We start from the raw sequence: 13,780 nt of genomic DNA on the forward strand, positions 1-13,780 counted from the left end.
TTTTTTTGTTTACTTTTATTTTTTCATGTTTGGGGAGCGACTCCTTGGGCAAGGGTCGCTCTGGGGGGGGCAAATCATTATTAGGCCTTTTCTGCACCCCTTGGGGGCAGATCGGCCTTGCGATCTGCCCCCGGGGGGCATAAACCACTAGACACCAGGGAATATTTTTTTGCGTGGGCTATATCAAGTAAGGGGAGCGGCCCCTTGGGCAAGGGCCGCTCCTCGGGGGGCAAATTATTTCTAGGCCATTTCTGCCCCCCCGTGGGCAGATTGGCCTAATATTATTAGGCCGATCTGCCCCCGGGGGGGCAGAAAACCACTAGACACCAGGGATAAAAAAATGTGTTTACTTTTATTTTTTTATGTTTGGGGAGCGACCCCTTAGGCAAGGGTTGCTCCGGGGGGGAAATTATTTCTAGGCAATTTCTTCCCCCCCGGGGGCAGATTGGCCTAATATTATTAGGCCGATTTGCCCCCAGGGGGGCAGAAACCACAAGACACCAGGGATTTTTTATTTTTTTTAAACTAACGCATAAGGGGAGCGGCCCCTTTGGCAAGGGCCACTCCCTGGGGGCCACATATTTTTAGCCCTTTTCTGCCCCCCCTGGAGGCAGATCAGCCTAATATAATTAGGCGGATTTGCCCCTGAAGGGGGCAGAACCCTCTAGACACCAGGGATATATATATATTTTTTTTTATTTACTTTATGTTTTTATGTATGGGGAGCGACCCCTTAGACAAGGGTCGCTCCCCTGTGGGGCAAATTGTATTTAGGCCATTTCTGCCCCCCTTGGGGGCAGATCAGCCTATTTTTGTTAGGCCAATCTGCCCCCAAAGGGGGCAGAAACCTCTAGACACCATGGATTGGTGTGTGTGTATGTGTGTGTTTTGTTTGGAGGGGGCAGCCCCTTGGGCAAGGGTCACTCCCCATGGGGGCACATTACTGTTGGCCATAACTGCCCACCTTGGGGGCAGACTGGCCTATTTTGGGAAGGCCCATCTGCCCCCAAGGGGGGCAGAAAGCCCACCAGAGACCAGGGAAGATTTTTTTTTCAAAATAAGAGGTTGGGGGTATGGCCATACCCCCACCCCAAATAAATGAGGCTAAAGTTGTTCTGCCCACCAGTGGGCAGATTGGGCAATTACCCCCTATCAACACCCCGGGGGGACAGAAAGTCTACTAGATGCCAGGGAATAAAAAAAATAAAACAAACTAGTGGGGTGGTGGCTACCAACCAGTATGGGCCTTGTTATGCTCCCACCCGAACTGAAGGGGCTAACAGTCTTTCAGCTCTCCCCCGCACACTAAAACATCTTATCCCATGGCAAGCAAGAGAACATTTGATTGTTTTTGTTTTTTGTTTTACGTTTGGGCCATGAGAGCTTGGTAACTCTCAAAATTGTCCCACTTGGAATGGTGAGGGCTGTAAATTTTTTTACTTTGGGACGCTGCCATGTAGAAAAATCCACAAGACCTAGACACATCTGAAAACTAAACATCTAGTTGATTCCAGGGTGGTGTGCTTCACATGCACCCTGCACTATTTCCTTACCCACAATGCCCTGCAAATCTGCAACTTTGCTGGAAAGCACACATTTTTCCCACATTTTTGTGATGGAACCTTCCGGAATCTGCAGTAATCCACAAAATTCCTACCACCCAGCATTGTCTCATCTATACCCATAAAATTTCTGCTGCACTTGTCAGTCTAAAAAAGTTTTTTTTCAAACTGCCCTTTCGGACCCACTTTGGTTCCCCCTCAATTTCTACGTGTTTTTGGCTCTTCCCTGTCACAAACACTTGGCCCACCTACACAAGTGAGGTATCATTTTTACAGAGAGACTGAGGGGAATGTTGGGTGGTAGGAAATTCGTCCCGGTGCAGTGATCCCACACAGAAATGTGGGAAAGATTTTATTTTTTAGCTAGATTTGCGGTTTGCTGAGGATTCTGGGTAAGAAAATATTGGGGGATCCACGCAAGTCACACCTCCCTTGACTCCCTTGGGTGTCTAGTTTTCAGAAATGTCTGGGTTTTGTAGGTTTCCCTAGATGGCTGCTGAGCCCAGGACCAAAAACGCAGCTCCCCCCCCACCCCCCCAGCAAAAACAGGTAGTTTTCTATTTGATAATTTTGATGTGTCCAGATAGTGTTTTGGGGCACTTCCTGTTGCGAGCACAAGGCCTACCCACACAAGTGAGTTACCATTTTTATCGGGAGACTTAGGGGAACGCTGGGCAGAAGGAAATTTGTGGCTTCTCTCAGATTACAGAACTTTCTGTCACCGAAATGTGAGGAAAAAGTGTTTTTTTAGCCACATTTTCAGGTTTGCAAAGGATTCTGGGTAACAGAGCCTGGTGAGAGCCCGACAAGTCACCCCATCTTGGATTCCCCTAGGTCTCTAGTTTTCAAAAATGCACAGGTTTGGTAGGTTTCCCTAGGTGGCGGCTGAGCTAGAGGCCAAAATCCACAGGTAGGCACTTTGCAAAAAACACCTCTGTTTTCTTTGCGAAAATGTGAAGTGTCCACTGTGTGTTTTGGGGCATTTCCTGTCGCGGGCACTAGGCCTACCCACACAAGTGAGGTACCATTTTTATCGGGAGACTTGGGGGAACGCTGGGTGGAAGGAAATTTGTGGCTCCTCTCAGATTCCAGAACTTTCTGTCACCGAAATGTTAGGAAAAAGTGTTTTTTTAGCCACATTTTGAGGTTTGCAAAGGATTCTGGGTAACAGAACCTGGTGAGAGCTCGACAAGTCACCCCATCTTGGATTCCCCTAGGTCTCTAGTTTTCAAAAATGCACAGGTTTGGTAGGTTTCCCTAGGTGGCGACTGAGCTAGAGGCCAAAATCCACAGGTAGGCTCTTTGCAAAAAACACCTCTATTTTCTGTAGAAAAAATGTATGTGTCCACGTTGTGTTTTGGAGCATTTCCTGTCGCTGGCACTATGCCTACCCACACAAGTGAGGTACCATTTTTATCGGGAGACTTGGGGGAACGCTGGGTGGAAGGAAATTTGTGGGTCCTCTCAGATTCCAGAACTTTCTGTCACCGAAATGTGAGGAAAAGGTGTTTTTTTAGCCACATTTTCAGGTTTGCAAAGGATTCTGGGTAACAGAACCTGGTGAGAGCTCAACAAGTCACCCCATCTTGGATTCGCCTTGGTCTCTAGTTTTCAAAAATGCACAGGTTTGGTAGGTTTACCTAGGTGGCGGCTGAGCTAGAGGCCAAAATCCACAGGTTTGCAAAAAACACCTCTGTTTTCTTTGAGAAAATGTGATGTGTCCACTTTGTGTTTTGGGGCATTTCCTGTCGCGGGCACTAGGCCTACCCACACAAGTGAGGTACCATTTTTATCGGGAGACTTGGGGGAACATAGAATAGCAAAACAAGTGTTATTGCCCCTTGTCTTTCTCTACATTTTATCCTTCCAAATATAAGACAGTGTGTAAAAAAGACGTCTATTTGAGAAATGCCCTGTAATTCACATGCTAGTACGGGCACCCCAGGATTCAGAGATGTGCAAATAACCACTGCTCCTCAACACCTTATCTTGTGCCCATTTTGGAAATACAAAGGTTTTCTTGATACCTATTTTTGACTCTTTATATTTCAGCAAATGAATTGCTGAATACCCGGTATAGAATGAAAACCCACTGCAAGGTGCAGCTCATTTATTGGCTCTGGGTACCTAGGATTCTTGATGAACCTACAAGCCCTATTTATCCCTGCAACCAGAAGAGTCCAGCAGACGTAACGGTATATTGCTTTCAAAAATCTGACATCGCAGGAAAAAGTAACAGAGTAAAACGTAGAGAAAAATGGCTGTTTTTTTACCTCAATTTCAATATTTTTTAATTTCAGTTGTTATTTTCTATAGGAAACCCTTGTAGGATCTACACAAATTACTCATTGCTGAATTCAGAATTGTATCTACTTTTCAGAAATGTTTAGGTTTCTGGGATCCAGCATTGGTTTCACACCCATTTCTGTCACTGACTGGAAGGAGGATGAAAGCACACAAAATCGTAAAAATGGGGTATGTCCCAGTAAAATGTCAAAATTGTGTTGAAAATTGGGTTTTCTGATTCAAGTCTGCCTGTTCCTGAAAGCTGGGAAGCTGGTGATTTTAGCACTGCAAACCCTTTGTTGATGCCAATTTCAGGGAAAAAAACACAAGCCTTCTTCTGCAGACCTTTTTTCCAATTTTTTTTTTTAAAACAAAATGTTCACTGTATTTTGGCTAATTTCTTGGTCTCCTTCAGGGGAACCCACAAAGTCTGGGTACCTCTGGAATCCCTAGGATGTTGGAAAAAAATGATGCAAATTTGGCTTGGGTAGCTTATGTGGACAAAACGTTATGAGGGCCTAAGCAAGAACTATTCCAAATAGGCAAAAAAAGGCCTGGCATAGGACGGGGAAAAGGCCTGGCAGCGAAGGGGTTAAAACGTGTGGTTATTCATGACTGAAAGGTCATGGTGTGTGACAATTACTGACTCCTATTGGTTATTGATGTTATTGATTAATTATTGATCATTGATCTGCATGTACTGATTCTATGGTGGGAACATCTTAAATGCGAGCCAAACGGTTCATTGGTTCATCTACCTATTTGCGTCCCCTTGTAAGTTTACTTATTAAGGTTTGATGCGCTAACAAAGTCCTACTCCCAAGATGGACGACGTGGTGAAGCAGCGACGCAGCGACACTGATGGGTGGAATGTCTGCCAGTAAAATTCTAAATTGGCCACCAAACAGAATATGACGGATGAACGGAGTAGGGTGTGAAACCAAACACGAAGAAAGTAGGCAAACGAGTAACATTTTCCTTAATCAAACACCTATTTCCATAGAAATAAGAAAATAATTTGCAATGTGTATTTTGATGCAGACGCCTAGGAACATTCTGCAGTCTGCTGGTGCGTGCCACTCTAGAATTCCTAAAGCCTTCCTCCCTCCATCCCCTCACCCCCCACCAACCCGCCCACAAACCAGCAGAACATACAGGTGCCTTCAATCACGTTGTATTCGTGGAATGTAAAACAGCCCAACTGCAGGATCCGGGGGAAATGTCCAAAAAATCAGTAATTGCATTGAAACGAAAAACATGCGTGAAGTCTTCATATGACTTCCTCGCCCAGATAATAAATTGTTTCGTTTGACTTTATTTTATTTTTTAAGACCCCCTCGTGTCGAAAATACACTTAAGACATACTTCCAGTTACAGTGCCATTTTCTGAAATACAGCCCCCTTTGAAATGCCCGGACCTGGCATTAACGTTTAGGAAGTGGGGTGGAGAACCTCACCCGTAATTCAGACATGATGAGCTGCAGTGCTCCGAGTGCAGCCATGTAGTCTCCAATCCATGCTGTAAAGAAGTTGTCGGACGTCACGACATGCTCGGGCCAAACCAACGTGAGCGTTTTTACAAGCACAATCCAACCCTCAGTTCTCTCGCTCTCTGCCATTTTTTTTTTCATTCTTTGTGCTTCAATATGGTAAGTGCATTTGCGGTGTACCAAGTCAAATGAGTTAAATCTCTTCTGAAAGGAAAGCGTATTTATCATCACTTTTCAACAACTGGGTGCAAACAAAATCGTCACTACATGGTTAGCGCAGACTGCCTCCTGGGTAAACAAAAGTTGTATCTCTCTTTAGGGCAGGATATGACAGCTCTATTATTTGTCATTGGCTGTCAAGGGCGCCAGAGTTTCTCTCTGAGCATAAACACACATCGTTTATGATTTTTGTGGAAAAGGCATGCCCTCAGTGTACTGAGGGACATTTAGGCACTGCGTCAAAAAATTGCAAACTGCTAGAAAGACATTCCTTTGGTTTTGCAACTTTAGAAGGTATGTACCAGATAATTTGAAAACCTCAGCAAATAAACAGCTCATTGCGAGACACTCTGAGCCCAGTGGTTCTATTTGTTACAGTACATGCCCGCATCCCAGAAGGCCTCGGTACTCAGAAATATTTTGAGGCTTATTCAGAGTTTGGTAGATATGGGGTTTCCACACAAAAATTGACGATTCCCCATATGCCCTAATCAGACTGTATAAATGTGTATATCCTCTAAATTAGGAGGGATAAAATATAAATATATCCCATTGTCATTGTCAAAAAGGATGGAAAATGTGCCTAGCCCTACCTCCCTCAAATTACTAGTCACTCTTTTTTCTGATTGACTGACCGACTGTTTGTGGCCTCTGACGGCATCCCTGCACGTCTACAGCCCTGCCATGCTCGGAGTTAGTGTCAGCAACGAAACATCCATCCATAAGTGTCCAGGGATTCCTACTGAAAGGAAGAACCGGCCTGCCAAGCAGCAAACTGATGGATGGCCGGGCACGAATCCTAGGAAGAGGCACATAAGACTTGTTAGAATTGGTCCCCAGTTGCTTGATGGGTAGTAAGTGGCCGGTATGCAGCGAGTCACCACTAAGTGGTTAGCAGTGCTGTGAGTAAGCACCGGGAGCACACGCTTCCAGAAGGGACATTGCTTCCCACAGTCTTTGACTCACAACTATTGGCGCATAGCTTCACACTCCTTCTATGTTAGAGATAATTACCGGAGCCCGTTATTAGGTGGACCGAAGATGGTCATTATTCATTTCCACGTGATAAGTAATCTGTCTTTATTTAAGGGTCGTGAGCCAGAGTAGGCGAAGGACACTTCCGGGCTACACTATTTAAGCGTAGGACATTTCCGGGCTACACTATTGCTCATGGAGGGTTAAGGTGCCCCTGACCGAGGAAGAATGGAGAGAGATGAATTCCCTCACTAGCACACAAGGGAGTGATGATTGAACAAACCCTCCCCTAGTGAGTATATGTACCTAGCTTCCCATAGACCGATGTTTCTTATTATTGTGCCTTGCTGCAACAGACCCTATTGTAAATAAACATCTGAGAATGGTACGCACTTATCTTCTGAAAACAACACATACATTGGGTTTTCTGGCCCTACACACCACAGGCGAAGTACTTGAAAGAACACAGACATAAATCATCTATATTAATATGCACAGCATAGGGACCAGGTAGACCACATTCTCGTGTACAGGTAGTTCAAAAGCCAAAACTAGATCTAGGTAGAGAGGAGGAAGTGGAGGACAAAATGCACCTGTTCTGGGAAAATGGGTTACCAATACTTTTACCATTTTATGTAGCTACATTTGTATGTTTTCAGTTGCACATAAAAAAATATATAGTTCACCGGAGTAGAATTGTAGCTAATATGGCAAAGATCTATATGTAGACGCAAGTGCCGGCAGAGCCGCAGCTCAAATTGCACCAGGACGTTGGCAGCATTGCATAAGTGATTACACAAACATCACAATTATCAGATGCAGAAAATAACATGAGGGCACAGTACGAATTACCTTTAGGAGCCACCAAAGTATATGAAAGTAACCAATATGTTTCCACTAGCCCTCAGAAGGCCATCCAAGCATGCCTGGAGAGAAAAGAGCTTTTGTGCAGCAAAACTCAGTCATGAAAGAGAAGTCTGGCCTGACAGCTCGGCATGGATTGTTCCTATTGGAGCAGGGTGTAGACTGATTTTCATATGGCCTGGTACAAGCTAAGATGGCATAGTGGGCAAAAAGGGCAATGAGTTGGAATGCTACCCTGATGGATTGTCAGTGGTGAGACTTATTTCAAGCATTCCTTCCATCACCTTTTGTGTGCTTGATGACCAAGAAGGCAGCACGTGCAAGTTAATTGTCTGTAGACTATTTGTCAGACCAGACAGGTAAAAGAAGACTGCTCTTACTGTACCTCTTCGCCCTCAAAACGTGAGAAAATGTCCAATTCCTGTTTGCAGTTCCCACCGATAGCGAAGATCGTGCTGGACACTCAGGCATATGGTGTCAAAGTCCCACTTCTGGTGGTCATCGTGACTAATTAAAAATTCTCCACGAAGCCTGATGGCTCTCAAGGACAGCAATTCAATGTGAGGACGTACTCGTACACATCATGGATGAACCACAGAAGATACCTTCGCACATTTCAGTCTAACGAGGTTAACAGAGGCGAGCTTAGAAAGAGCCCGTTTTCAGAAGAAATAAGCACAGTAATGCAAACATTCTGAACAGAATAGTTTAATATTTGGGAAAACTAAGCATGAAAACAATGAAACTCTATCACACTTTTGCAGCGCATAAACTGACACTTTTGCAGCGCATAAACTTAGAAAAGTGTTTTAATAGGTTCTTTAAAATACTATGGACACATTTTATCACATGAAGTAATGCACCAGATGCTGAAAAGATGTCAGCTCTGACATCGACACCAGCAGCCACAAACGTTTTATTACTTTGTTCGTTCTTAGACATGGTCAAGTGTTATGCAGGGTACCTCCAAGAATTTGACTCAGTTTGCCCCTCTTTAGGAAGCTCACGAAGAAGAGTTACTTATGGGACTGCTCAAAAGAGCACCAGGTGGCATTTTATATAATCAAATCACTTACAATTGGTGCAAATCACGTCATATTTGTACCCTTTATTCACACCAAAATTACTGTGGATGCTAGTGCTGTTGACTTGTGGGCTATTCTTGCCCAACAGGGGCCAGGTCCTGATTCATCTAGATGCATCATTGTATACTTCAGGAGCAGTCCAACACGGCCTGAGAAGGCATAATCTCAAGCTGAGCAAACTCACAAAAGGTGATGAGAGCAATGCTTGCAAGTAGTTGAACCACTAACAGTCGCTCAGAGAAGAGCATTCCAACCCTTCGTTTTTCACCCCCTTTGCCACTCTAGACAAAGGCCCACTATATGCAGATCAGAACTGACTCTGCTCTTCATAGGAACAGCCCATCTGGAACTGCCAGGTATGGGTACCTCCAGAAAGGAATACAAGCAACACCAGACTGATTTCATCCCTTCTAGTCCTCTTTAGTGAGCTATAACTTGGATCCTATGACACAGCGATCAAAGGACCTACGTCCGAGTATAGCTATGGCACCTTAGAGCATTTAATTAAACACACAAAAGGTGATGGAGGAATGTTTGCAAATAGTCTAACCATTGGCAATCGCTCAGATAGCATTGAAAGCCATCATTTTTTTGACCCACTTTGCCATTCTAGAAAAAGGCTCTCCATGTGCAAATCAGTGTTAACTCTGCTTCTACAGTGACACAGATGGTCAAAACAATGAGTTGAAACACTTTCCACAAGTGATTGTGATTGGTTAGACTCTCTGCAAGCATTCCTCCCATCACATTTTGTGTATACCCCCAAGCTGAACAAGAGTTCTGTGTGCCTCTGAACAATTCAATTGGTTCTCTACAATGCAAGGACCTCACCTTTGTTACTGATAACCCAGCCCTTCTTCCCATTTTTGGAAATCTCAAAGGCAAAATGATCACTGTGAAAGGTGGGATATGAAACTGCACTGCTATTGATTTTGCGTTGTACTGAGTCCTGCAAAAGCTCACAATCATGTTAATTTGTTTCTCAAAATTTCTGTTGTCGCATCCAACATTTCAGTCCTCAATTATTGAGGAATATATAGAGTATACCATAAAGCAGGCTCTCCCAGTAGCAAACAGCAAAGCTGACATCTTAAAGGCCCCATAAAAGGATCCTATGTGGACTTCAAAGCACAATCTCATCCGGGCTCAGTGCTGGAGGATCCTAAATCTGATGAAGAAAACTTACCAAGGGTGTACCCTTCAATACTGAAAGATTTTTAATGCATACAATGAAAACTGGCATGTCGCCAGCTTCAGGGACTCTAGGGAAGCAGGTTGTGGAGATAGCATTTAAAGGATGCAGTGGTCCTGGGGTTACAATACAACAACTGCAACAGAAGACATGGTTTCCATTTCTGAATGAGCTTATGAGAAAGGTTTGGCACCTTCCACGTTTGTGAATGGCTAAAAAAAATAGCACATGTTTCTATAACCACAGGTTATTTACAGAAGAAGGTCGCATTAACGTCATTGAGCAGATCCCAAGTGGGCAATATCTTTGTAGAAAGGTAAGAAGAATTGGTATGACAAGATGAAGTAAGAACGTGATTTTACTGATCTTTTGATCACTTCACAGATTACTACACCATCAAGACTACAGTTGACGAGAGATGTCAAAGGTTGGTCATTCTCTTCTTTTCCCCAGGATCTTCAGCATTCAAGAGTCTCTTTGAATTGAATGTGTCAAAACCCATGCCCATTTACCACCAGTGGAACTCTGCCTTGATGCAAAGTAGCGCATAGAGCAACTTTGCATAACTTTGGGGAACTTTTCAACACAAATCCTGGTTTGAGCTGAAGAGTCAATTGCGCCCCAACATTTTGTGATGGATTTGCCTTACTTTTGTGATGCGAACCCGGCACAAAGCAGTAGTAAATCTGGGTGTACATTCTGGCTTACCTGCAGAATTTATAGCAGTCTAAGTAGTAATCTGCCTGTTGAAGTTTTGTGAAAGTGAAGGTAGACGAATCTGCACCAGGACTTGAATCCAGGCTCTCTATTCAAGTGGCTGGGAAGACTTCACCATTTCCTCTGATTGGCCATTGCTAGGAGACCTTTTGTAAAAATCCTTAAATGGCTTTGCACAGCAATTCAAAGTTTTCACCAGAAAACAGACAATGAAACCTGATGACACAAACGATTGTTGGCACCAGTACCACTCCTGACTAAAAATTTGTTATTTTAGCAACAAAGTATTGTAGCCAGTGACTAGCTTAGCGCTAGCCCTGAACCCCAGCATAGAGACAATACTCGTTTAAAGGTGTTTTGCAAATGTTTGATTAAGAGGACCTAAGTGTTAACTGCTCCAATAAACCTGTTGGTGGTGCTCTGAATAAAAACTCTTATAAAACCACTGTAGATGTGAATACTGATTAAGAGCACATTATGAAGCCTTACTTAGGATCTTGTAGTGAAACACCTACATTAATAACTACTTTGAGGACTACTTTAACAAAATAACAAAAAACACCACCCGATCATGTGTAATGGTAATCGGTTTCATCTGGAGCATTATCTTCAACTTCAAGTATTATGACCGTCATCATCTGCCAGCCTGATGGATCATAAAAAATGTAAAGTAATTGTGATACCTGATATTTTGTTTTCTCCTGTAATTGCAAACATTTCGGGACAATACCTACCACTAATTCCAAGCAATGTCTCTGGCGTTTCCATTGGCCTTTTGCTGCTGGAAGAGACATTAATACATTATTAGTGGAAACATTGTTTCTGCCCATTACTCACCACATTTTCTAAACACCATTAACTATGGCAGAAGTGCCCTCCATTAATGATAATACTAGCTGAGACACTTCCACCATTTTTAATGTGATCATCTCAATCTGCAACCTGAATTTATCAAGGCTTCATTAGGCTCCACATGTGACCTATTCTAGCTTGAGTGCATTTTGTTCTGTAAAAAGCACTATATTTACAGGCAACTAGTGCTCAGTGTCCCTACCTTGGCCCATGCTGAACAGAGACTTTGCAAGCTTAATTACCTTTATTAGCCTTGTCCAAAGAAAACTTACCTATACACTTGAAGATAATTTTGAACATTTTACAAAACCTAATTCTTAATGGATCCCACTGAGGGCTATGATGCCGGTTATCACATCTCTTACCTAGTACCTGCAGGCACATCACAAGGGGTGGAGTAGGGATTGGAGAATATCTGGAACAAAAGACGTGGTAGATTGGTGGTTTTTGGTCACAGGTCTATGGCAGGTAGGAAGCAGGGGGTGAGTGGCACCACTAGTACTGATGAGTCCTGGTGATGTCCTTTTGGTTTTGGTGAGACATTTCTAGTTGTGTACAGCAGGAGCAGTATTTGCATGTGCCAAACTTCCCTCATTTATTGCTTGCCAACTTGCCTTGTTGTTTGGCTTGTTATGCTACACTAAGATTTGCATCTGTCCTAGAACCCTACACGTTTGTTGTTTTCTCTGTTCAATCACTCTTACCTGAGTCTATTCCTGACACAACCTGCCCCACTAGTTTTATTTCTTCCTCCAGGCTGCTCGCAGCCTCTTTATTGAACATGGGACTGTTCTAGAAACATGCTTTCTCTCCATTTCGCCGGAATTCCCTTCTAACCTGTCCTACTGGAAATTAATATGTTATGAATGATTCTATTTCCTGTACAAGATTATATTCTTGAAGAGCCTTTTTTGTCATGATCCTTGGCCCATGTTTACGATGTGTACGCTCGACATGCACAGACACAAGCTCCTCTGACCTTCTGACATATGCGAGTCTTCAACAGCGGAAGAGGTCAGCGGTAAGTGCCGTGTTAGCACCTTTAGGTGTGAGGATTTGGATTTATGGCATACGCACAACAGATGAAGTCAAGACAGTGTACATGTTCCAGACCTCCATGGGAGTCTCACAAGACTTGCAATGTGCTTCCCAGCATTCCTTGGTAGGTAATTGACATATTTACCTGCTGCAGCTGGACCCTTGTTGTCAGAGACTAGAACTCAAAGAATTATCGCCTGTGGAAGGTAACAAAGACTTTATGGATACAGAAATGTTTTCTAGTATATTACTCGAGTTCAAGAATTTGTACTCTGATATTTGCACACCCTTTCTGGAGTCATCCTTCCATTTAGAGACATTCAGATCACCGACTGTATACACAAAATAAAGAAGGCAGTTATCTATAGTGAAACATGTATTGTAGTTCAGGTTATTTCTTGTACATGTTGCAGAGGTTCTATTTATATTGCAGCTCTAGGAAGTCACTGACTTCTATCCACTTTTATAGAGACATTACCATTTCTTATTACTAATTGTGAACCAGAATCATGCTGACGACATGCTTTAGAACTATTTCTTATCTTTAGATTTCAACACTTCTGAAATGCAAATAGAGCTCAGCTGTAATAAAAGGCAGAGTTAAACCATTAATTGTCATTGTTTCTCTCTCTTGTTCCATTTCCGCTCCCTGGTCTACTGTTAACTAACATATACTCTACATATGATTGCCAGTAGGTTGAGGGAAGTGTAGAGTTTTGCATCACTAATGCCAGATCCCGTTGCCAGTTTAGTGCACATTTGACATTTTTATATATCTTTGTTGGAACAGAAGCTACCCTGCAATAAGCCTGCAGTATGAGATCCCATTTGTTGCACTATTCAATGCTGTTTGCTGTTACCAATACCTTAGTCTCCTGTATGCGCCAGGCACATATTTTCTGGGTGTTGTTTCTCACCTTTTTGCATTTTTATATCGGGGTTCCACATTTTCTGAGACAAAACCCAAGGGAAACATAGGGCTACATCTAGAGTGTCTACCATTCAGCCATCGGTTCCGAACATTTGCCGTAATAAACCATAGTTTTTGTGCCCAAATTCCTATTCACTGTTTAAGTTAATTGTATGCTTGAAATGTAAATAAAAAATAGTTACATCAAATAGATCAAACAAGCAATTCATTGTCACAAACACAGGTAGATGGAATTTAAATTTATATATATATATATATATATATATGTGTGTGTGTGTGTGTGTATATATATATATATATATATAGTACAATATATATATATATATATATAGACACAAAAATAATTTCATTAAATCACACAAGGAGTCTCTAAAATCAGAGAGCTCAAGGGTCGACCAAATGTGTATCCAAAGTAATAAAGGCCTTAACTAAACCAAATCCAATACCAGTTTGAGGCCTAAATTAAGGTATAAAGCAATAAGGGGGGTACTAACAGGTACAGAAACTAATGCCCTAGAAAAGTTTTCCCCGCTAAGGTCAGCTTATGAGTATCAATACCCATATATGTA

Source organism: Pleurodeles waltl, chromosome 1_1, assembly GCF_031143425.1.
Source record: "Pleurodeles waltl isolate 20211129_DDA chromosome 1_1, aPleWal1.hap1.20221129, whole genome shotgun sequence".
Lineage (NCBI taxonomy): Eukaryota > Metazoa > Chordata > Amphibia > Caudata > Salamandridae > Pleurodeles > Pleurodeles waltl.